Source organism: Peromyscus californicus, unplaced genomic scaffold (assembly GCF_007827085.1).
Source record: "Peromyscus californicus insignis strain IS unplaced genomic scaffold, ASM782708v3 Scaffold_16__1_contigs__length_79575227, whole genome shotgun sequence".
Taxonomy (NCBI): domain Eukaryota; kingdom Metazoa; phylum Chordata; class Mammalia; order Rodentia; family Cricetidae; genus Peromyscus; species Peromyscus californicus.
This window is the reverse complement of record NW_026294458.1, coordinates 6,595,854-6,621,065: the sequence shown is the minus strand read 5'-3', so window position 1 is coordinate 6,621,065 and position 25,212 is coordinate 6,595,854. Positions and strand designations below refer to the sequence as shown.

Sequence of the window (25,212 nt, the reverse complement as noted above, 5' to 3'; positions counted from 1 at the left end):
TGGAAGAAGAGAGTTTCTCACAAGAGTCTTCTGAGCTCCATGTGCACACTGTGGCATTTGCCCTACCCCAGTACACAAATAACTGTACTTCAATATTAAAATACATTTTACAGCTACTATTTTCTATATTAAGTGTCAAGAATAAAATGATTCATAACTGAAGCCAGGAATTCAGAACATTTCGTTTTCATAACCCCGACCCTTTCCTCCTGACCCAGAGGCTTCCAGCTTTAGTACAGGTGAGAGGCTGAGCTCGGAGGAATGCGTATCTACGACAGACGACAGACGGCATGACAGACGTCACGTGCAAAGCCCTGACTTTGATCCTCAGCACAGCAGAAACAAACACTTCAAAACCTTAAAATGTTATACGCTCATGTTTGCTGCTTCAGAATTTTTTCTGAAGAATGCATTTTCTTTAGCTCACAGTTTTAAGGCCGTATTGCAGTTGTGATCTGTGCACGCTTTAAGCTGGCTTCTGTAGTGACCACCCACCCTTTCTTTATACGATACTTCCGAAACAGACAGTCTTCAGTTACTCTCTACCTTCCTTGGCGACCTTCCCGATTGCATCCACATCTCTGCACATCAGGCTGCATTTCCATCTCTTCTTGTTGGTCTTGCCCCGCCCGCCCCCTCCCACCAGTTAGGATTCCAGTCTCTGAAGCTGTTCCGTGAGGCCCAGCTGGAGTAGCTCATTTGCATACCCCGTGCTATGCTCTCATTTTGTGTTTTTCTTAGCTCCTGTGTCTTACTTTTACTCATTCTTGAAGGAGGTGCTCTTGACAGATAACAAGTGTTGGGACTCCTTCCCTCAGTGTGCCAAATCAGGAGTGGGGAGGAAGTATGCAAGGCCCATACCCACGCTGAGGTCCAGGAGCACATCATCCTGGAGTACTGCATTTCTGTGTTATTTTCCTCTCCCAGGAAGACTCTGCTTTCCAGAATGCTTGCTTTTCCCTTTGAGGAGGTAAAAGTATCTTAACATATCATAACCATTTTAATAGATATAAATGTTCATTTTAATGTTAATCCCATGTGCTTCCATCTTATCAGGTTACCTAGATCCTTAAAATTCTTTATGTGGTTATTTACTTTTGATCACTCAATTTGTTGAAAACTGACATAGGAATGTTAAGACGTCCCTTTCCAACTATGTTTGGCCAAATTATTTAATATATTTTAATACTTGCTATGCTATAATGATACTCATGAATGTGATATTTCTGATAAACAATTTTAGCCACATTTAAGGTTTTCCATATAAATTATACATTGCTTAATATTAATATCATCCTTCTTTCTTTCTTTTTTAATGTATTTTCTTGGTATACCTGTGTTCTTTTCTCTCCTTTCCCTGTTCTGTCCCATTTTGTGTAAAACATCATGTATTTAGAATTGGGGTATACCCCAAACTATAGCTCTTTATGTCTTTTAATAGAAACAATTAAACCATTTACACTTCACGTGATAATCTGTATGTTTGACCCCATTTCTATCATCTTCTCTTATACTTTCTATTTTTATGTCTCCTTTCTATTTCCTTATTTAGTTTTTAATCTTGGCTGTAAGATTCCAGCTCTGCCTTCTAATTTTGAGATTAAACACAGGATATCTAGTTTTATATTGATCTACTCCTATTTAAAATATGTTTATGCCTATATCTCTATCTCAACAATGAAAAAACATTACAAAATGAGAAATTTAATTCCTTTATTAGGTAGCCTGGATTTTAGAATTAGTTTTAACTGATATAAAAAACATAAAGATTATACATATTAGTATGTAGTATTTCAGTACATGCACGCATTGTATGAGACTTAAGCATTTACCTCCTCAAACATTTCTCATTTCTTTATGGTAAAAGTATTCAAAATCCTTTCTTTTACATCTTTTACATTCAGCTTTCTGAAACATAGAGCCTATTAGATTATATACAGCTCCCCACAGTGCCTATAAACAGTACCGTATAGTGCTCACATACAGTCCCTATACATAGTCTCTGTCTTAGTCACTGTTCTGCTGTGAAGAGACACCATGACCATGGCAACTCTTATAAAAGAAAGTATTTAATTGGGTCCTTGCTTATAGTTTCAGAAGGTTAGTCCATTTCATCATGGCAGGAAGAATGGTAGCTCACAGGTAGGTGTGGTGCTGGAGAAGTAGCTGAGCTTTACTTCCTGATCTGTGAGAGCCCCCAGAGGTTTCCTAATGAGATCTAAGCTTGCTTTACTCAGCAGGGCTGCATAAGGGGATGTTTGGAAGGGTCTGCACTTGGCTATGCTGGGGAGAGGTCTTTTGCTCCACCCCTTGGCATTCCTTTAAAAAGCCCTTTAGAAAAGACAGAAGGGGCCGGTGGATGAGGATCCAGGTCCTCTCGAGGCTATCCTGTGTTTCTATCTGTTCCTTTCCCCTCTATCCTTCTGTCTAAATCTCTTATCCCTCACTCCTCAAGAGTACCCTAGGGGGGAAAGGTGGGGGTGGGTCCCCCACACTGATCCTCAGGCAGCAGGCAGAGAGAGAGAGAGAGAGAGAGAGAGAGAGAGAGAGAGAGAGAGAGAGAGAGAGAGAGAAAGAGACTGGGCCTGGCATGAACTTTTGAAACCTCAAAGCCCACTCCCAGTGACACATCTTCTCCAACAAGGCCACACCTCCTAATCTTTCCAAACAGTTCTTCAACTGGTGACCAAGCATGCAAATAGATGAACCTATGGGAGTCATTCTCTTTCAAACCACCACACTCTCTTACAGTACCTCTACAGTTCCCTACAGTGCCTATAAACACTTCCCTACAGTGCCTATAAACAGTTCCCTACAGTGCCTATAAACACTACCCTACAGTGCCTGTACACAGTACCCTACAGTGTCTGTAAACACTACCCTACAGTGCCTGTACACAGTACCCTACAGTGCCTGTAAACACTACCCTACAGTGCCTGTACACAGTACCCTACAGTGCCTGTAAACACTACCCTACAATGCCTGTAAACACTACCCTACAATGCCTGTAAACACTACCCTACAATGCCTGTACACAGTACCCTACAGTGCCTGTACACAGTATCCTGCAGGGCCTGTACACAGTACCCTATAATGCCTATGTATAGTTCCCACAGTACCTGTATACAGTCCTCCATATGACCTATATGCAGTCCCCTACTGTGCCATGACAGAACTGGTTCCTATCTGTGACTTGGTGCCCACTGACCAGCCATCCTCAGCTTTCTCTCCATCTTGCCCCTTTCTAGTCTCTGCTAACCACATTTTTTTTTAAATTTTATTTTCAGTGTTTATGGTCTCTGTGACCCAACTCAGGGCTTTGCACATGCTAGGCAAATTCTATACTATGAACACATCCCCAGGCTTCTTGATGCTTTTTCCCTATTTTGAGACAAGGTTTTGATAAGCTGTCCAGGCTGGCTATGAGCCCAACTCTGTAGATTTAGACAAGCCTGTAATTCCATCCTCTTGCCTCAGCCTCCCAAGTACCTGGAATTATACACCTGTGCAACCAGGCCCAACTTCATTCTATTATTAACTTCTATGAGACTAATTGTGGAGGGTTCCAAATATGAGTAACAGCACATGGTATGTTCCATCCATCTTATCACAATGGCAGAACTTATACCAAGATGTTAGACTTAGATTTTAACTAAATTGTTATGTGTCTCCTTTATTAAGAAGAAAATCCACAGTTGCATTGTTATGAGCATATTAATAACATTTATACATATTTTTCTATATTTGAGCTGTTCCATTGTTCATTTACTTATTGTGTACATGGTGTTTGCATGTGTGCATGGGCACTTGTGTGTGCAGGTGCACGTGCACCTGTATATACGTATGTGGAGCTCAGAAGTCAACCTTAGGTGTCACTTCTCAGATGCCATCCGTTTGCTTTTTGAGACAGGCTCTGGAGCTTGTCCAGAAGATTAGGCTTGATGGCCAGTGAGCCCCAGGATTCTGCCTGTCTTCACTTCTCAGAGCTGGGATCACAAGGTCACATGATCGCCTCTGTGGTCTGTTGTCATTGTTTGCATGTGTCTGTATTACACACGTGTGCACTTGTGTGTGTGCATGCACATTTCCCTGTGTGTGCAGAGGCCTGAGGTTGACTTCAGTCATCTTCCTGGACAACGCTCCACTTTATTTATCGAGGGCAGATTCTTTTGCTGAACCTGGACCTCACTAGCCAACTTTTCCTTGGGATCCCATTTCTGTCTCCCAACCTCTGGAATTACAGGTAGTCGCCATGCCTGCTTGACTTTTGAGTGAATTCTGAGGGTCCAAACATGGACCCTCCTCTTTGCAGGACAAGGAAACTTCATTCACAGAGCTGTATAGCCCTGGCTATCTTGGAATTCACTCTGTAGACCAGGCTGACCTTGAACTCACAGAGATCCACCTGCCTCTGCCTCCTGAGAGGTGGGATTAAAGGTGGGTGCCACCACTGCCCAGATTTTTTACTTTCAATTATGTTTTGAGGCAGAGTCTTACTTTGTAGCTCAGGCTGGTCTCTACAGCCCCCAGTGCTAAGACTACAGGGGGCACTCCACAGTGGCTTTGTGTCTTTCACAGAACATCTTTTCCATTCTCAGTTTTCAATGTCTTGATTGGCCAGATCATTTTGAGTGAACAGCTTTTATCACTATAGAGTATTAGTGGTCAACTTTCTGAACACCTCCTCTCCATATCTTCCTGAGTATGGAATTCTTCCATCAAAGTTCCAGAATGCCACCTCAGGTTCCTTCTGATATTTCATGGCATAGAGTGCTTGGTACTTGCCCATTGTGTCTTTGAAAATCAAATACTGCTTTTCTCAGTTTGTATCAATATTTCTGCTTTTATAATGAATAACTTTCACCAGTATAAGCTTCATTTTCCCCAAACATGCCATGAACTGTTTTAAGTAAAGAGAAGGAAGGCTTTGGTATATTTCTGCATCTGCCTTCCATTCCTCTTTTCCTGACCTGAGAATATCTACATTGTGACTTGGGTGTGTCCACTGCAGCCCCACGTTTCCACTCTACCTATCCCACGCCTCCACTCACCTTACCAGCCCTGTGCTCAGTTTTAGATTTCCGGGCTGTTCGCCATTCGGCTTCCACGGCATGCAAAGTTCAGCCGAAAGACTGAGCTGTGATCCTTGCCTGATCTTCACTCTGCAAACGGCTAGTCTGGCTAGTGGCATTCCCATTATATCCCTCACTGACACCTGAAGTTAGCATACCCTGAGCTGAGCTCATCCTCACAACATTCTGCTCCTGTTCCGCAGTCCCCTTGTCCATGAAGCTGTTATCCTTCCAGGCACAGAGACGGAAGCCTGGGAGTGACCCTCCACTCCTGTTTCCCCTGCTCCCTGTCCCTTGATGACAAGTTCTCTCTTCCCTTCTTTCCCGCAACCACTGCCCAGCCCTCACATTACCCATTTTCCCCTCAAAGCCTCCTGGGGGAAGCCCTGCTCTCTATCTTCTCTTCCTGCCACACTGCAGCCCAAGGGATTGCTCTAACGTTTCAATATGACCATATCATTCCCCACTGAAACATTTCTCATGGCCTCTCCCCACCATACTAAAAAAAAACTATACTCTTCAATGTGGCAGACGAGACCCTCTGTGGTCCGGTCGTTGCCTTTGCTTCAGCAACTCTGAACTATATAAACGGAGTCAACTCTGAGCCTTGTGCTGTTCCCTCTCACTCATTAAAAGTTGTGCTTCAAGCTCTCCAGATATTATCTGCCTCCCTCGATCTACTACCCGGTTTGTGGATTTACCTCCGACTCTCATCTGAGATTCGCATGTCTGTTTCTGGCTCTGTTCCACACAATTGATGGGAAACATTTGACCTTCCTCACAGTGGGTGCTCCGTTCACATTTGCTTTCATGACTGAGTGTCTCTTCAGGAATGCACTTGATGTGACCTGCATGATTTAGGGGTTCGGTGTAGCAAGGTACTTGGGTAGAGCAGGACTGTCTCAGCTGTAGGAACGCAGGGCTGTTGGCTCCCTAGCAGTTAGGAAACACCACCTGGTGACCATTAGAAGTCAGTCAGGCATGCTGACGGTAGAAAAGGAAAGAGACTCCACTCCTACCACTGGTGTCCTAGGGTCAGGTTCTTGGGCTTATGGACATCCTTGCTGATCAAACTTTAGGATGGGGGTGGTCTGGATAACAACAGCTACCTTGGCTCTCAAAGATTCTGGAAAGAGCCTCTGGCCTCATAGAAGATGGAGAGATATTCCCCACCCACTCAATTAATGAAAAGTGAGGCTATGGCGGCCCAGAGCTGAGAGGGGCAGAAATGCACCGGGCAAGGAAAACATTCAGCGCCGGGTACCTAAGGATCAAAGTGGTCCGCCGAGCCCTGGCTGCTCAGAGCTTCCACAGCAGACAGGTCATGAGGAAAGTGAAAAGCCAGTTCCTGCGTAGACAGTGACACTGCTAGGTACTGAGAAAGCCACCTCCACCATGCAGACCACACAGGAAGAAGGGTAAGGCTCCCATGGCCAGCTGGGAAAGCAGGGCTGGCCTGGTCAGCTGTGTGGTGGCCATTGAGTTTTCCTTGCCAATAGCTCACAGTCCCCGCTTTAGTTGATCACACTAGTGAGATGGGCTGGTGACATCCATGGTGCCGGCCTCACATGACTGTGACTGGAAGCAGGAGAGGTTATGGCTATAAACACATTGCTGTCTTTCTCAGTGTGCAAAGAATGCTTATTATTAATTATTAAGACAATCTTTTACATAAACCTCTTCTCCCTTGTGCTCCTTTCTTGCCTTGGACCAGACTTATAATCTCAGGACTTCAGAGGCTGAGGCAGAAGGATTGTGAGCTTGAGGCCTGCCTCCTGGGCTATGTAGACCTTGTAGGAGAAAGAAAGAAAGAAAGAAAGAAAGAAAGAAAGAAAGAAAGAAAGAAAGAAAGAAAGAAAGAAAGAAAGAAAGAAAGAAAGAAAGACGGAAGGAAGGAAGGAAGGAAGGAAGGAAGGAAGGAAGGAAGGAAGGAAGAGAAAGGAGTGAGGGAGGGAGTGAGGGAGGGAGTGAGGGAGGGAGGGAGAGAGGGAGGGAGAGGAAAGAATTCTCAAGGTTTTTTTCTGCTTTCCCCTTTCACACTGGGATCAGGGAAAAGCACCTTTCATTTCACTGGGGTATCGATGACACCAGAGGCCAATTTTTAAAGGAGAAGTGAATATTTTTTACATGAATCCAAACCTTCAGAAGAGAAGGAAAGAGGAAGGAATCCCACCCTGGAGAAGCCCTGGTTAGGGCAGAGATGGTGGTTCTTCTCTGCTGTGACCTCCAGACCAGGCTCATGGCGTGGAGGTGCAGAGCTCAGCCATCTTGTTTTGTTTGCTTATTTGTTCTTTTAGCATGGTGTGCCACTAAACACAGTCTTGAACTTGTAACTCCCCTGCGGTAGTCTCTCAAGCAGTTGGGACATCAGGCGTGTGCCTCTGCTCTTGGCCTGGGCTCCTCATTGAGATGACTTAAGACTAGACACTCTCTTGGCTCCTTCTCTGATCTTATTTCTAATCATACCGGGAATTCTTAGATACGACACACATTACTACATGTCTCTAGGACCGAGTAGCATGCTAGGGTGCTAGAGCAACATGGAGTTCAGATAACTTGAGCACAATCTTTAATCTGTCAAGAGTCATACAGCAAGGCGGCCATCACCACCACCAGTACCACCACCACCATTGCTGCCATCACCGTGATCGCAATCATCACCAGTACCACCACCACCAGCACCAGCACCACCACCTTCACCTTCACCACAAACACCATCACTACCATCACCACCACCACCACCTTCAGAACAGATACAATTCTATTCTTTTATTGAGAAAGTAACTTGGAAAGTTTCTTTCTTTCTTTTTTTTTCCCCAGACAGGGTTTATCTGTGGAACAGCCTTGGCTGTCCTAGAACTTGTTTTGTTTACCAGGCTGGCCTCGAACTCACAGAGATCCACCTGCCTCTGCCTCCCAAGTGCTGGGATTAAAGGCATGCACCACCACCTCCCTGGTGAAAGTTTCTTATCTTAAAAGGCTCATGTTAATCCCAGAAAATGTTCTGAAACAGCGTTTGGAACAAGCTTTTAGCACTGAAGTTGTGATCTTAATGAGGTAATGCAGCTCATCAAAAGTAGTTTATATTAAACCAGGGGCGTTTCTTCTTGACAAGGGTACTGAATAGCAGACCAAGGGAATATCAGTAGAGGGAATCAGGACCATCCCAGGGTGTTTGATAAGCTTTGCCTGGCAATCTCTTGGAAAAGATAGAAAATACAGGCTAAATGACAGTACAGTAAGCTGAATAATTTTTCTAAAAACACGTTTTTCAATTATTGAATTCATAACCTAGCTAGTCCTTGGAGAATAGAGACGTGGCTCAGAATCCTATAGTGCTCACTGTTTGTGCTGATAACTTAGGTGGTGGGGTCATGAACATCACATTTGGGGTGGTTGGAACCTGCTGGAAAGGCCAGCATAAACACCGGATCACAACAGAGTCAGAAATATCGTAGCAGGTCAGTGAGAAAGACAGACTAAATGAGACATAACATGGGATAAACACAAAGGCTCTGCGTTCGCATTCCAGGTGTCACCTGTACCATGAGGGTAGAACTGGGGTGACATGGAGAGCAGGGCAGTTCGGGGACCAGTCTAAGGTCAAGTTGGGTTATTTCTGTGGGTAGGAATCTCAACCAATGTTAACAGCACAAATATCTAATTAGACCTCAGGAAGCTTTTAGCAGAAATGGAAATGAAGAGTCGAGGCAGGTTCTCACTTCCCTCTGGGTTGTAATTAGGCCTCCCTTACAAAGAGGCCTGTGATCCTGGGTGAGTCCACACTGCTCTTGGGAGACTCACAGAGGATAGTGGCTGACTGGAGTGCTTTGCCAGTGGACTCCTTCCTCTCTATCCAGTCCATCCAAAGGCGAGGCCTCCTTCACACCCCGAGCACAATTTTGCACTCTTGAATGCCATTTATATCTACAAATTATATGGATGGTTTCCCTTGGAACACCTTCAGACTCACTCTTTTATCTGCTTCCCAGGAAGCCGAGAGGCTGACAAGTCACATCACCATCACCGTGGACATCAATGCTGAGGCTAAGCGCACAGCCTTTGGAACGTGGGAACCGTATGGATCTGGGTGGAGAAGTCCATCTCCCCTACCGGCTTTGCCAACACAGGCAAAGCCGCTCAGACGTTCTGAGATTCACTGTCCTTGTCCGAGAGATGAGGTTATTGATATCAGGTCTGTAGTGCTAGGAGTATTGGGTGAGAGTGTATGGTAGGGGGCATGGAGTAGGCAGTGCCCTTCCTCAGTTTTCCCTCTTCTTTCCTCTGGGTCGGACACTGTGCAGAGGACCTGGTAGAAAACAAGACAGATGCAGGTACCCCGTTCACACTTGAGGATGCTGGACTCTGTGCAGTTAAGGAAACTTGCTTTTTTGTCCCTTCTCCAATGTGGCCACCAAAAGCTGCCTGTGGTGCTTAAGCACAAGCAATATGACCAGTGTGACCAATTGTGTTATATTTTGAGGATTTAAGTAAGCATGGGAAGAGAGAGACGTGAAAACAGACAACATAACTCTATGTATATATACCTCAATCATATTGCTGAGACTGACTGGCCTGAGCAGAATGCAGATGCAGTGAAGGAGAAATGTGTAGAAAGCACCCTGAACAGTGCACCGGGCATTCTTACTTGTCTATCCATCTATTCAGTAGATGCTATTGAATTGTCACCTCTGCATAAACCTCAGGTGCCGGGGATGTAGCGGAAACTTAGGTATACCTCGGCCGTCAGTGAGCCTGCAGCTTAGTGAGGACGTATGAAGAAGTGTTTTCACCATGGCAAAGCAAGTCTATGCTCTGAGCTGCTGAGACATCTATGCTCCGTGCACAGTAGGGGAGAGGTTTTCAGAAGGACCTCTCTGGATCTGAGCTGATTCTTGCAAAAGTTGGAGACTCAACCGATGTTTATCCCACATGTAACAACATAGACCTTGCTGGTAGGAGAGGTAGGTACGAGGCAAACACAGCTCTAAAGAAAACCCATGACCAGGGCCAAGTCATTTTCTTTTAAAATTACCCTCATGTGGAGTGGTGCTGGTGGTGGTGTCTGATTGGGATCCTCCTTTGCCAGCCACCTTTTCTTTGACCCAAGGATAGTTTTATGATGATAATCTCTTTCCGCGTGTGTGCATAGGTGTGTATACATTCATAAGTGTGTGTGTGTGTGTGAATATATGTGTGTGCATGTGTGCATAGGTGTGTGTGGTTGGAAGTCTCTCTACTTCAAACTTCTTCTACTCTATATTTTGAGACATGGTTTCTCACTGACCCCGGAGCTCACTGATATAGCCAGGCTGGCTGGCCAACCAGCCCCAGGGACCCTCCTCTCTCCATTTCCCCAGCGCTGGGGTTATAGGTATATATATATATATATATATATATATATATATATATATATATATATATATATATATATATATATATATATATATATATATCACATGCCCCTTTCTTTTTTGTGTTGGTGATGTGATCTAAACTTAGTCTCCATTATGGCATGGGCATGGCGAGTGCTTCCCAGCTCAGCCCCTTCACCAGTTCATAACCTCTTAAAAATGGTCTTACCTGGAGTTATCATGATTGGATTTTTTCCCGGGCTGTGTTACTGATATTTGATCAGACAAACTGATACTTATAAGTAATGATGGTTTTGCTGTGGGAGTCCAATACTTGATGTAAACAAATAGCACTGTGAATCTGGCCAGAGTATGAAGAAGCTGTGTGACTAATGGAAACCTATTGAACCTGGCTGTGATGGCAATGTATGCTTGTAAGGGTGAAGATTACTGCAATCACTATGTGAAGATGTGGGATATTATGTACATCTATGTATTTTATGCAATAGTTTGATTTGCTCCAAGTTAATATGTGATGCCCAGCCCAAAGAATTGTATGGCCCACAGTTATTCACATAAAACTAGGTCCAGTTTTAAAGCTAAGCATTCTTGTAGAGGCCTGTAATCTCATCACTCTGGAGGCTGAGCCAGGAGGATTGCTGGGAGTTTGAGGCTAGCTTAGTCTACATTAGTGAGACTTTGTCTTAGAAAACAACAGCAATAAAGTAAGAATACCCTTATATAAAGCAGTTCCCATATCCATATTTGAGTGTTTAAATTAGATGGCATGTGTGACTTCTCCCATCAGGCTGGGGATGCTCATGTATGCGGCTTTGTCCTGTGAAGCTCTCAACAATTCTTGAGTAGCCAAGATTTACCTACTTAGACTTTGGTAGAGCTGCCTCTAGGGAAATGGGCATGTAAGTCAATGTAAGTCTTTTGTACCTATAAGGAACCTCCAAATAGTCAGGCCCTTTGGCTTGGTAATTCTCCTTCTGAGAATCCACCCGAAAGAGGGAACTGGAAACGCGCATAGTAAAGATTTCGCCCAGACCTATTTGTAGTTGTCGAGGAGAGCACGCAACTTAAATAGCTAACAGTATAATAACACACAGCTGGGAAATGATGCTGGCGAGGGACGCTCACTACAAGACCAATTAAGGAAAAACAAAACAAAAAGCCGAGGAGCGACAGTGACCGCTCATCGCAGTCAGTGAGCTTGGGTTTGCACTGTGGCTCTGTCACTGGAGCCTGTCACCTGTACACTATGCCATCCTAGAAAAATGGGGTTGATAATAATAACACCTATCTCAGAGGGACTTCCTAGGACTAAATGACATAATGAAGATAAAATGATTAACACCATGCAAAGTACATTTATTAGGTTACCTACAAATGCCAGCCCTCTATGGAGTGTATGATTTCAAGGCGTAAAAATAGACCGAAGAGAAATATGTCAATGTATTAAAAATTGTGAGATCTGGGTGGTAGGACTCATGGGTGATAATTTTTTAGTTTCAACTTCCCAAATTTTCTGCAATGAGCAAGAACTACTATTATATTAGGAGTATATAATAATGCAATACAACACTATATATATGTATATATATATATATTTTAAAAGGAATGTTACCCACAATGAAACAGCACTTCCTGTTTCCCTTCCAGGGGTGGAGCTGGACCCAGCCTCGGCAGACACTCATACAGAGTCTCGTATGTACTGAGCCTCTAGGAGGGTCAGGGCTTGAGGGAGCCTCATCACCTGTTCCAGGTGTTGGGTGGGCAGGTGGGTGGGCAGGGGGAAGTTGGAACAGTTGATCGGAGGAGTTTCTCCCAGATCTGAGACTCTACATTTCAAGCTGCTCTGATTTTTGTCATTTCCCCCTCATATTTTAGCTGATCTGAACAAAAGACTACATAAAAAATAGCAAGTGAATGGGGGCCAGGGAGGTGGCTCATTGGTAAAACGATCACCCCAGGAGCATGGAGATCTGACTTCTGATCCAGGTACACCCATGTACAAAGCTGGGCAAAGCCACTGTAGTCCGACACCAGGAGGCAGAGACAGGAGGATTCCCAAGCGTGATGGCCAGCCAGTCTAGTTGAATCAGTGAACTCTGGGTTTAGTGAGACCCTGTCTCTAAAAATAAAATGGAAAGAGATAGAGGACCTCACACACACCCACACACGTGCACACACACACACATGCACACACACACATACACACACACAGAGGGGGGACATATATACACAGAAAGACATGGAACATACACACAGAGATATGGGGCATATACGCACAGACATAGAATACATACATACACAGAAACATGGGACATGTACACACACACAGGCATGGGACATGTATACACACAGGGGCATGAACACACAAAGAGACACGTGACATGTACACACATGTGGGAGGACATGGACACACACATATAAAGTGGAAAGTGTTCCACTTCCTTCCCACCCCCAGATCTCTCCCAGAAACAATAATGCCTAGAACGCTGGAGTTAAATGTTAAAGGGGATGGTGTGTGTGTGGGATCAGGGGGCTTAGATCAGATCAGAAACACCACAGGAAATGAGCTTAGTTACAGCCTTTTATTTAATGAGTACAATTTATACTCAAAGTGGAATTTCTGTCAAACACAGCCCTTTAAGCAAGAAGCTTCCTACGGTAGGAGACACCCCCTAGACCGAGAAGGGTACAGTTGTAAAGGGTGCGTGTGAGTGTGTGCATTCGGTTTCTGTTTGCGATGTGAGCCAACATCCTCAGTCCTTCACTGACTGTGAGGTGCTTATTCTCCAGCAAGTGGGTCCAGCAGCTGCCTTGTGTAAACACTGAATCCCAGGCACCAAGGTATCAAAGTCTTGTGCCTGATTACTGTCCCTCATTATGTTTGGAGGTGACCGTTGTACACCTCCAGACCATGGGTCCCTCAAAGTTCTGAAGCGAAAGCATGACAAACAGCTCTCCTCGGACCTCCTCCTCACAGGGAGGTCATCGTATGCTAATGAGGCCCAGGCACATAACCTAGCAGCCCGGACAAGTGAGCCCGTGGGTTCACACAGCACTCCAGAACGCCACTGTGGTTTTGTCACAAGTCACCTCATCCCTCAGCAGACCCTCCTGACGCCCCCGGAGACGGAGGGAGGGGTCTCTCTGCTACCCTGAAGTGCACAGCAGGACTTCCCTGTCCACTGCCACGGCGGCGGCAGGGATGGAAGCAGATCCTCAGTATCACCTGTAGGGCTTTTGAGAAGTCCACCGCCCCCTCCTCAAATTCCAGTCCACTAGTCCCGAAAGGGACATCAGAAGATACTGGGTGAGGCGAGGCGGTCGGGTGGAGTTTTCGAACGCCCCGCAGCCCCACAGGTGATTCTGGATGCACCCTTATTAAGATACAAACACGCAGACAGGTCTTGTGACTCAAAACAAACAGGTCCGCTTTAGGTTCCCCTGATGCTCCCCGCTTTATTTGCCAAGGTGTCTGTATTCGGTTCAGCTTCTCTCTAAGTCCACCACCCAAGAGGCTTTGGACTTAGAGTGTCCCAAAGTCTCAGAACCCCACGGGACTGCCAGAGGCTCTGGCCACCAGGCAACAGAAAGACCTTCCCTGCTCCCAGAAGCCCTCTGGCTCCCGGTGCCGCGATCTGAATATCCTGGAGCCAGCGTAAAAAAGGAAGACATCTGACCAGTTGCTTCAGCAAACTGCCCTGAGCAAGGACGCCTGTCGTCCGCACACCTTCGCGTGCCGACCCACCGCACAGGGAGGGGGCCCCACCCTGCCCAGTCCACTGGCGCATCCCCTCGGGCCCGGGTTTGTGGCAGGTGGCGCTGTCAGGATGGGCGCAGGGGCCTCGTCTGCAGCGCCTTTCCCAGCCGCGGGACCCGCTCTCGCTTTGCCCTGGTTTTCCAAGTTGCTGCCGGTCTCCCCCCTCACCCCCGCAACTGGTGACCCCTGGTTCGCGGCCGCGGTCTTACCTCACCATGCTACCCTTGGTTGCGCGCTTGCCGTGGGGCGCTCCCTCCTAGCGGCTTATTCCCTTACTTGGGAGGAAAGAGGAACCCAGAGACAGAAGGGGACCGAAGCGGGTCCTCGCAGTGCAGCCCTCTCCGGGGCGGGGACATCAGGCGGCTTCCAGGGTTGGCGGCCCAGGGGTCTTCCGCCTTTGCTAGGGGCTCCGCTGCTGGAAGGGCAGGCTGCCTCTGCTGCCCGCTACAGCACTGCGGCTCTGCACCCTGTCCCTCGCAGCATCGCAAGTCCGGCTGCCACTCTTGCTGCGGAGCCCTGCCCCCCCCCCCCCCCCCCGGCGCAGAGCCCGCCCCCGCCACACACCCGCGCGCGCAGACACACGCGTCCCCCACAAACACACGGGTGCACACACATAAACACGTGTGCGCACACACACGCACACCCACGGATGCCGATCGTTTGGTGGGAACCTGTGTGTGCATGATCAGGGCACTCCTGACTGGCAGGGCTTTGGTCAGCGAGGATGCATGCCGTGCTGGAGGCTGCAAGAGACCAGCTGACTTCAAGGTAGAGGACAATTACTTGAAAAATACAATATCCTCTGGCTGTTTTCCTTAACCTAGAAGCCTAGGTCTGGGCTACCTCTATATTCTAATCAAAGCAGACAAAAAAATTAAACATAAAAATAAATCAACAAGTTCTCTGTTTTCTAGGAACTTGGTGTCTTTGATGTCCATCCTGTCCAGGAGGACATTTCTGACAATCCTGACTCAGGGGCAGTAGATTGGTGATCATTTCTCCTCTGCATGTGTAAATGGTTGGGATCAATGCAGCTAGCCAGAAATGGGCTGGAATGAGGTCTCAGGACTGAGAATTGTGATATCCCCCTTTGCCTTTGTGTGACCTTGGACTGTCTTCAGACAGGACAAATAGAGCATCTCTAAAACAAACAAAAACACACACACACACACACACACACACACACACACACACACACACACGAAAAAAAGAGAACAAGAAAAATGTAAAAGTAGAAAAACAGAGAAAAGGACCTGGGACTGAGGATAAAGAAAAGGAGGCAGCAGTGTCTGGGGCCCAGGGACTTGTAGGGCTGTCTCTTTCCATGACGTGGGTGTCTGCATGGGGGTGGCGGCAGTGGTGATGTTATTTCAGGCATGTCACATCAGCAGAATGACTTCTGTCCATTTCACACCACATTTAGAGTCACCAGGAGTTGAGTCTCATCTGTAAAATATGTGGAGTTTACCAGGGTCCACAGCCAAGAATTCTTTTCTGCCCCGTGGGCAGTGAAGGTCCCTGTGTAGAACTGCAGCCGAGAAAAGCTTTCTGCAGAGTGCAGAGGTCCTGGGGGCCCGGGGTGTCTAGGCATCTGGGGACGAAGCTGCAAATGTGACTGTTGGAAAAGGCACCAAAGGGCCCTGGCGGTTAATTCATACCCGGCCACCAGCAGGCAGGGTGATGAAACCAAGAAGGAACGGAGGCCCAGAGACCTTTCTTCACTTCCTTCCCACGGCTACAAGGGTAAAGCCGATGATGGAACCCTGTGCTCACCCTTCATCCTGTTACCCACTATTCACGCCTCATCCCACGCACCCTGGGCAGCTTCCGACGCTTGGGTAGGCTGACACACTTGGTGTGAGGGTATTCTGTGACACATGTACGAGTTCTTCATCTTTTCTTGTCTCTCTCTTACTGACTTATTCATTTCGCAGATATTTATTAGTTTCTGCTGTGTCTTCTGGCACTTGTCACTGGCTCCAGTCATGACTCTTACCTGGGAGGAAAGAGGAATGGGGAGACAGAAAGGGCTTAGAACTGTTTGGGTCCTGTCCTTTTGAAAGGTAGGCCTTGAGCACAGGCTGACTATATACATCCTCACTGAGCACAGGCTTACTGTATACATCCTCACTGAGCACAGGCTTACTATATACATCTTCACTATGCACAGGCTTACTGTATACATTTTCAGTGTGCTGGGCTGAGTGACTATGGAAGATGAAATCCTTACCTTTTAAACGGCATTCTTGAGGAGGCAAACACGGTTGCATGATCGTCACAAGAAAAACGCTTGGCTCAATCGACTCTGGATGCATTCTAGAGAAGGCTGACTTGAAGGAGAGCCTGGATGGGGAGTACATGATTACAGGTAGGAGTTGGGACAACATGGAGTCGTTCTGTCTTTTACAATAAGTAGATAATAAGCTTGATGGGACAAATTGGGAAGGCAGGCAGAGGTAGAATGTGGAGATCCAACTTGGCATGCTGGGGAAGTTATTATATAATAATAAGAAACTCTGGAAAGGATGCCAAGCAAGAATCTGGAGAATAGAAATGCTTATAAAGATTGGTAAATATGAAGGCACTTGCGCCTATAAAATATATCATTATGAAGTCAAAATTGTTCACCAGTGTGTTTCTGAATAGATTCTTTGGGGTGGGGGATTGAGGATGGTGTTGAGTTAAACGTTAAGGAAGACACAGGGTAAGCACTTGAAGTCTTGCCAACAGGGGGCTAAGAGATGGCTGTCTGAGTTCCATTCTAGTAACATGCAGGAAAAGGTCAGAGAAATATGGAAGACACCTTGGTGGGGTGACAGAGGCACCAAAAAGAAACAGCTAGTTTGATTAGGAAAATATGAGGAGGCAAGGTGGGGGATGGGTGTGGAAAGGGTGCTAGCTGTTTGATTCAAAGACCAGGGGGAAATGGGCACTCCATACTTAGAGAAAGCAAAAGTCAGAAATTATGACAATTTGTATTCTGGGCCTTCCCAGCAAAAGAGAGTGAGGCTGAGAGGAATGGGCTGGGAGAAAGCCTCCAAATATCCTTCTTGCAGTGAATACACAGTGAGGTCTTTTCTTTGTTTGTTTTTTTTTTCTTTTTTTCTTTTTTTTTTTGGTGTGTGTGTGTGTGTGTGTGTGTGTGTGTGTGTGTGTGTGTGTGTGTGTGTGTTCCTTTTTCCCCCCCTTCAGACAAGAAGGAAGCAAGCTGTCTGATGCCAGCTTCGCCAAGGTGGGAGATGCTCCCCCTTGGAACTGAGCATTGAGGAGGGACATGAGGAGAATGATCTCTTGCAAGGAGCCACAACCCCAATGGTGCCAGTGCCTCAATGTACAGGGTCTCCAGCCCAGGGGATGCTCCTCTTGCTTGGCTATGAACCCTGTCTGCCTGGAAGGGAGAGGTATCCTTCCCCCAACTGGCACAGAGGCCTGGCCACTGAGCTCTTTATTTGCAAAGGCTGTAGCCATAGTTCACACAGTCAGGGTTTATGGAGCACCTGCTGCACACGCAGACACAGGTGAGCTGGAGGAGGCTGTGCATCATCACTCCTAGGTGACACTCTAAGATGCACTGTGAATGCAGAGGAGGAACCTGAGTGTTTCTCCGTAGAGAATCTGTAACCCATGTCAGCTATAAACAGTGGAGATGGTAGAGCACTAAATGCCACATTGTACAGAGCAGGCCCTCAGTGTGTGAGAAAGAACGGCTCTTGGCTTGAAGAGAGCAGATATGCTTCCCGGAGGAGGAGGGCAGGGTTTCGGGATGGAGCCTATATTAATTTTCAGGTAGGGTAGAGGCTGTGAGTAGGAGCCAGAGACAGGGAATCTGGGGCCCTCTGTGTGCAGGTTTCCGGGGCCTGCAGCTTCCCTAATGCCTCTCCCAGTCACGGAGCCCTCTGATGAGTCATCCTTATTTCTGAGAGACAGGGCGGTTTGGGGTGTTTAACTGGCTCAACACACTGCATTCCCCTAGCCTCCGAGGTTGGCAGCTCACACTCACCATGTTGCTTTGGGAACACATCATCCGAGCCAACAGCTGATGCCTGATCACCATCACCACAGCAAAGCGAGGGCTGAGTCAGCCACCTGTGTCTGGAAATTTTTAAGTCCAACTGTCTCTGGCAGGCAGGGTGACATTTGGCTCTCTGAGGGCACCAAGAACCGGTCTACGAAGCGCGAGGTGGCTCAGTGACTGGGGCTATGGGGAGCTGGGTTCAGGGGTCTTGGGTTACTTTTCTAGACCTCACCTTTGTCACATTCTGAAAAAAAAATCGAGCATTACAGCAGATCAACAAGCCCCAAACCAACAGACTCTTTCCATTTTCTCGATGGCAGGACAGGAGCCGGCTTTCCCCAGTCCTCACCTTGCCGTCCCTCTTGACTTTGATTACGATGCAGGAGTGCATCCGGCTAGTGAGCCTCTGGGATGGAGATAGAATGACCCCAGTTTTGTCATGAATGGGACGTATGGATCCAGCCTTGAGAATATAGGCATATCATCCTCTCAGTGGGCTTTGGGGCTTTGTTTGACAAGTAAAATGAAGAGGTTGGAAATGGTCTCCATTTCCACCATCCCTGGCTCTTGTACTCTGATAAAATACTGCCACCGAGCAACTTCTAAACACTGCTGATTGCTAGGGTGGCAACCTGGGGAAACCCTCACAACAGTATGGACAAGCTTTGAGAGGGGAAAAAAAGCATAAAAAGAAGTCAGAGACTCAAGAGTAGATAAAATAGATAAAAGAGGAGAGGAGCTGGAAGATCCGGTCAGGCCATCTGGACCCACCTTCTTCTCTAAAATGCGGATAGCAATGGAATGAAGAGGTACATGTGCAGGTCTCCGTCAGCTTTATTTTGTGGTTATTTGAGGCAGGGGCTTGCTTGTAGCTCAGGCTGGCCTTGAACACCGGGTCTGCCTGCCTCAACGTCCAAATGCTATGACTCTGGGTGTCTCCCACCATGCTTGCTGCTTTGGCAGGTTTAGAAGTGCTGTGTCAAGACGTGGAGAAAGATGAAAGATGGTTTCTTCCCCCAACAGTCTGGAAGCAACAATGTTGAATTGTTACAATACTCACTGGTTTGTAGGCTTCCTAAGGAACTTCAGCATACTCCTGGGGCCAGGAGCTCTGTCTCTGCGCTCCCAATGGTAACTTAAATTTTTTTTTTTTTTAGAATAACAGTATTTTTAACATGAAAAAAGTTAATAAGGGTACTGGCCTCAGTTCAGGACTGACTGCAAATATCTTTCCCTGCCTGGAATCTGCAACACCCCTGAAGTTGCCCACAGTGGATTTCTTGGGAAAAGGGATGGCGACACTCACCCACCTGAGATTTCATTTTCTTTATTGTCTACAGGGAGATAGATGATGCCAAGAAGAGAAGAGAGGTGTGAGAGGGGCATGTGAGAAAGGAAGAGGGAGCTTTCACCTTCCTGTATATTTTGGGCAACAGACACTAATCACCCCACTTTCATGAGCTTGTAAAGAAGCTAATTTTGGTTCACTGCGTGACTCTGGGTCCGTGTTCTTCACTGCCTGGTCAGGAGATGCTGCTGTGGAATTCCTCACTGTAGCTTGGGGTGGGGGGTGGGGGTCATGTGGATTGCCAGGAAGCTCTCCAGGGCAGGAATAGGTTCTAATTCCAGAAATGACCATAAACCCCAAAGCATGCCTGGCTGCAGAGCTTTTGAGAGGATCAGTACGTTTTTAGAATCACTAGCTACTTCTTTATTCCTTGTGAACTGATTTGGGGGTGGGTAGGGACAAAATGTCACAGAAAGCGAGAAACCAAGTGCCCACTTCTCCCATCCATCCTTCATTTGCTCCTGGCGGAATTGCTGTGTTAGGAGGTGATGTGTAGTGTGCTACGAGGAAACACCATGACCAAAAGGGGCCAGCGGGAGGAAAGAGTTAATTTCAGCTTTGACTCCTAGGTCACACTCCATCACTGAGGAAAGTCAGGGCAGGAACCCAAGGCAGGAACCTGGAGGCAGGAACTGATGCAGAGGCCATGGAGGAATGCTGCTTACTGGCTTGCTCTCCATGGCATGCTCAGCTTTCAGTTTTGTACAGCCCAGCTCTGACTGTCCAAGGGTGGCAGCACTCACACTGTGCTGAGCCCTCCCACATCAATCATTAATCAAGAAAATGCCCCCAAGCTCTTGCTGACAGCAAGCTGATTTCCCAACTGCCATTCTTTCCCCCAGATAACTACAGCTTCTGTCAAGTTGACAGGAACCAACCTGTCAGAAGGACAGGTGCTTCTGAAAATCCTCCATTTGCTCAAACGTCCTTGAAGCATCGGGTTTCTTGACCTGAAATAGGTGTCGTGGCACTTGGACATGGCATAGGAGTAGAGGGAATGTTGTCTGAGCAATCTAACACAGTGTTAGCCACATAGTAGCCTGGTGAATGGTATTGCTGTGGCCACTACTTTATAGTAAAGCCAGTGTTCCCTGAATGGTATTCAGGGTCATACGTGAAGGAGTCTTAGCTTACCTGTCCACTCAGGCTCTAGCTTCATCTTCTAATCACATTTCACCCACCCTGCCCCATCCCCTACTCAGGTGGTACTAGTGATTGGAATTGAAGACTTGCTTCCTCCCATCCACCCCTCCCCGTCCTGCCTCCTAAATCAACCCAGTGGGAGGCAATCATTCTCTCCCCATGCTCTCACTAAAATCTGCTCACAATTCATTCAGATGTTTATAGGCTGCCTTGCATTATGGTTTACCCAGGTGTGCCTCATGTCTGCTGCCCTATCCCATCTGAGGGACAGTTATCTCATTCTTCCCTGGATTGTATCTTGATTACTTTCCCATCATGCTCCAAGTGCTGCACATAGTAGAGTTTAGGTGGAGTTTTCTGTCCCACCTGCCAGCTCCCAAATAACCACAAGAAGACTTCTTATTAATTATGAAAGCTCAGCTGATAGCTTAGGCTTGTTTCTAATGAGCTCTTATAACTTAAATTAACCTATTTCTATTAACTTACTTTCTGCCTCATGGCTTTATTATCTTTATTCCTTCTGTTCATGCTGCTTTCCTGCTTCCTCTGTGTCTGGCTGGCAACTCTACCTTCTTCCCAGTGTTCTCTCTGCCCCCAAAATCTTGCCTAGCTATTGACTGTTCAGCTTTTTATTAAACCAACAAGAAGGCTCCTTGGCAAAGACACATCTTCACAGTGTACAGAAAGATTATTCCACGACAATCGAGTGTCAAGAATATCAACATAGAACATTGGCCTTAAGTTTCTGGATCTGGATGGCAAAAAGAACATCTGTCTCTGTGCTCCTCCTGCATGCCAAACATCTGTGGTCGTGTGTGCAACTGTCCCAAGGGCTTTTGTTTGCAGGCGTTGATGGCTTGGGGTGTCCTAACTAGTAAGAGCCTGCTAAAAGGCAGATTGCCCACTTCCTCTAAAGGTTTCTCCCACTGTGATTTTCCTTCAACAGAACCTGTGAACAGATTTTTCCGTATTATAGAAAATTGGCTTACAATTGCCTGGTCTGTATCTTTATGCTTTTGTCTTGTGATTTTAATACAGGTGTAGAGCAATACCATAATAAAATGACTATTTATTCTCTCTCTCTCTCTCTCTCTCTCTCTCTCTCTCTCTCTCTCTCTCTCTCTCTCTCTCTCTCTCTCTCTCCAGGTACATTACTCCACCAATGCCACTCTTCTGAGCATGGACCTGGAGTAAGCATGGGCAGGAAAGTGGGACTAAGGAAAGAAGACTCAGGGAAGAGGCCACTTTCCAAGTCTACCAAGCTCTTTGAGTCTCCTCGCCAGCACCCCAGGTGACTGTTGTTCAGTGAATGGCGGAGCCTCTTTCGTCTCTGGCCTGGCTCTTAGCCTAACTCCCTGATCTGCACTCATCCTGGGAAGGGACAGGGGTTGCTTGCCTTCCTCTCTTACTCAAGAGAGAAGCAGGAAAGAAAGGGCGTGGCTCTGAGGCAAAAGAGCAAAAGAAGCCTCAGACCTCAGAGAGGGCGGCGTCATCCCAGGAGCGGTGATGTGACCTCCCTCTTCCCTCGCTACGCTGCTCACATCATCTGGGAAGACTCCCATGGCCCTCTCCCAGACCCCTGATTCTGCCTGACTCCAGGGAAGATTGGAAATTTGCCTTTCAAACAAGACTGACGGGTGACCCTGTGTTCACCAAAGCCAGAACAGCAGCTTAACTGCTTTGGTATTGCTCCTCGACCAGAGGCTACTGTGGAGTCTGACGTGCTCTGCGCACCTATTTTGTGACGTTCAGAGGAAAGCACAGCTTTCTCGCTTCCTCCAGCTGTCCTCTGCACACATTCCAGGTTAGAGCTGTGCCACCAGTCACCCTTCTGGTCGTGGTTTACGAGAAAGTGCATCTGAATTTCAAACAACTATTTCATAAATAGACTTCCAGAACACAACATGTTCCTAAGTAGGGAACTGTCTGTGTTTCAAAGCTTTTGTGGTGATTTGTCTCTGAGAAATAGATTTCTACAAATGGCCCTAGAAGGACGTGGACTGGAGACTCTCTGCCTCTCCAAGTTGCCTCCTCACAGATAATTGGCCAGTTTCACGAATTAAGTGTCTGTGGATTGTTTCTAGGTGTTTCCAGGAGTTTACCCAGTTTGGGACGTTGAAATCAGAGGTGTGGGAAGCGGGCTTTCTCATTTCCAAGTGTGCTTATGTAACACACGGTTCTGGGGCACAGTCATATGCCAGATGCGGCAATCAGCCCTGGGATTCAGACAGGAGTATTGCTCTCTGCCCCCAGAGAGCCCACACTTTTGTAGCTGGAACGTAACGTGGCCGTATAGGGGGATAGTGGTGGTGAGAACAGTGCTGTAGGCTACAGCCTGAAAGGGAGAGAGTCAGGCATGGGAGGAAAATCTTAGCACCCTGGGAGACCTTCCCACACACTGCTTCATGGGACAAAGACACAGGATGGTGCCTTCTTTCGCTTTGAATGACCTCAACCTCTGCTGGGCCAAGGACGCAAAGCAGCCGGATAGTCCTTTAGTATACATGGCAATTGCTGACAGTTCTTTTCCCAGGCTGAAGTGTGAGCAAAGCTGGAAGCCAGGGGAATAGATGTGAGATGGTAATAAAGAGGTGGGAGGCAGAGAGCATCCTGCCTTCTGTCTGCCTATAGGAATTGGGAGTGCCATTACCATTTTCAGACAGACTCAAAGCTTGCTCCCGTGCCACGTCCTTCTGTTGGCTCAGCTTTCATCCACAGGTAATCCCAAGAACCAAGCACACCTCTTCCTTATGAGATGTTTCGGTAGAGGCCAGAGGCTAGCTTCTCTACTCCTCCTGTCCGGGAACATCACTTGCTCACTCGGAGGTCCACCCAACAAACATTTATTTCGCAAACATTATTTGTGCGCCTGCATTAGTTAGGACCCTCCATCTGCCTTTCTAGGCCACAGCATGGGCTACTGACAGCTGTAGGTGGCGGAGCCCCAGGAACCTCCCAAGTTGAGTCTTCAGAGGTCATAGTAGTCATCTCTACCCGAGCCAGTGACATCTCTGGGTAGCTCCAGACCAGCTGTGGTGGAAGTACTCACACCACAGCCATTTGCAAGTGCTGTAGCTCAGGCCTCCCCTCCCGGGGCTGGTTTTGAAGTACAGCATACCTGCTCTCCTCCTGAGGCAGTGCTAGACTCCCACCCCGAGTGGACTCGGTGCAGCCTAGCTCCCGCTTCTAAGAGGTGGATGACCTGCTTGTTCTTCTGTCCTGAGGACTTCCTACGAACTCCTAGGTGAACTCTCCTAGGGACTCTCAGACTGGCCTTGTCCTTCCCTGGGTCCTTCTGTAAAAGCCCTTCTGGCCTCTAGGGGTGAGAACAGCAGGGGGCTGGCTTCAGATGATAGCTCCTCTAAGGGAACAGAAGACACAAGTCCATAGACACACAGCCTTTTTCAAACGTTTCCCTCAGACATATTGCTGTCAGTGGACAGTGGACTTTTCTCTTCCTTGGGTGCTGAGGCCAAGTCTGAAGCATATCTCTATGTGTTTTAGATTTATTTCTTATCTCCACATTGACTTATTAAAATCAATGCACAATTTAACTCCGTGATCTCCCCACAACTCTAACTCAGAAGTTGAGTGGCAAGTGCTGTCTTCTTGCTTTTGGGGCAGCGAAGAGAGATGCAGAAGAATCTCTAAGATTGTACTCACTGCCTCTTGTACTTGGAAACGTGTAAGCTCAAAGCCCAAGGTGGGGAGACATCTTTTTCTGCAGCCTTGGTACTGATGCTGCCTCAGTTCTGAAGCTTCGAAACAGGGACGGCTGGGAGCATGTCGCCACCGGTCTACACAGACAGGGTCGGCTGACCTTGCTGGATTCTGGACGCTTGTTTTTCTGCTCCTTCTGCTGCTGACAATTAGATTTGATGGTGATGTGAGAGAGTAGATGATGCCATTTAGCAATATTCGGTTTCTACTTAATTTCTAATCCTTTCTGGAACCTCAAAGCTATTACAAAGGAAAATGGAAAGGAAGACAGATATCCTTTGCCTACTGTGGGCCAGGCAGGGTCTCCCAGGCTATGCCATTTCTTCTTGTCAGCCTGATAGGAAGAGATGGGACCATGAGGCTCGGCTGAGCCAGACAATGTGCCTAAGGTCATCCTGTGCAGGGGTGGGGGTGGGGGTGGGGGTGGGAGGGTGGGGCAGGAGACACACGCTGCGCTGCCAGACACGGAGGCCAGGCTCCTTCCATCTTCAGTTTCTCCAGACAAACTGGGTATCAAACCCTACTTTGTCCACAAGCCAAAAGGGATTCCTCAGAGCTCCATGGGTGGGAGGATCAGTGCCGAGGATGCCAGGTAGTCAGTGTCCTTTCTGAGCTGTGGGGCCAGAGCAGGTCCATGGGGTGCAGGGATATCCCGGGGTTGACAAGGGGGAAACTGAGTGACCACTAGTGAAAGTGTCCACTTCCTTCACTGCGCAGATCACCTCACAGTGTTGTCTCACCTTGGCCCCGCAAGAGAAGTATTTGTATAACTACTCTAAAGA

General features: G+C 47.3%; 1 protein-coding gene and 1 long non-coding RNA gene across 10 annotated transcripts in view; one reads left to right on the top strand and one right to left on the bottom strand.

Moving 5' to 3' along the window:
* Positions 1 to 14,719, bottom strand: part of Dgkg (diacylglycerol kinase gamma) — a 226,611-nt gene extending 211,892 nt beyond the window's left edge. For all 8 annotated transcript variants that reach the window (XM_052740211.1, XM_052740208.1, XM_052740206.1 and 5 more), the window contains exon 1: positions 14,414 to 14,719. The gene's annotated coding sequence lies outside the window, so the exon portion shown is untranslated. The remainder of the gene's footprint in view (positions 1 to 14,413) is intronic.
* A 60-nt stretch (positions 14,720 to 14,779) lies between these two features.
* LOC128111472 (uncharacterized) lies at positions 14,780 to 24,813 on the top strand. Of its 2 annotated transcripts, none has more exons than XR_008218656.1 (3): positions 14,780 to 14,972; positions 16,396 to 16,572; positions 21,857 to 24,813. It is a non-coding gene; the product is annotated as an uncharacterized LOC128111472 (long non-coding RNA). The 2 variants fall into 2 exon arrangements; XR_008218657.1 differs by having other exon boundaries at positions 16,375 to 16,572.
* The last annotated feature ends 399 nt before the right edge of the window (positions 24,814 to 25,212 follow it).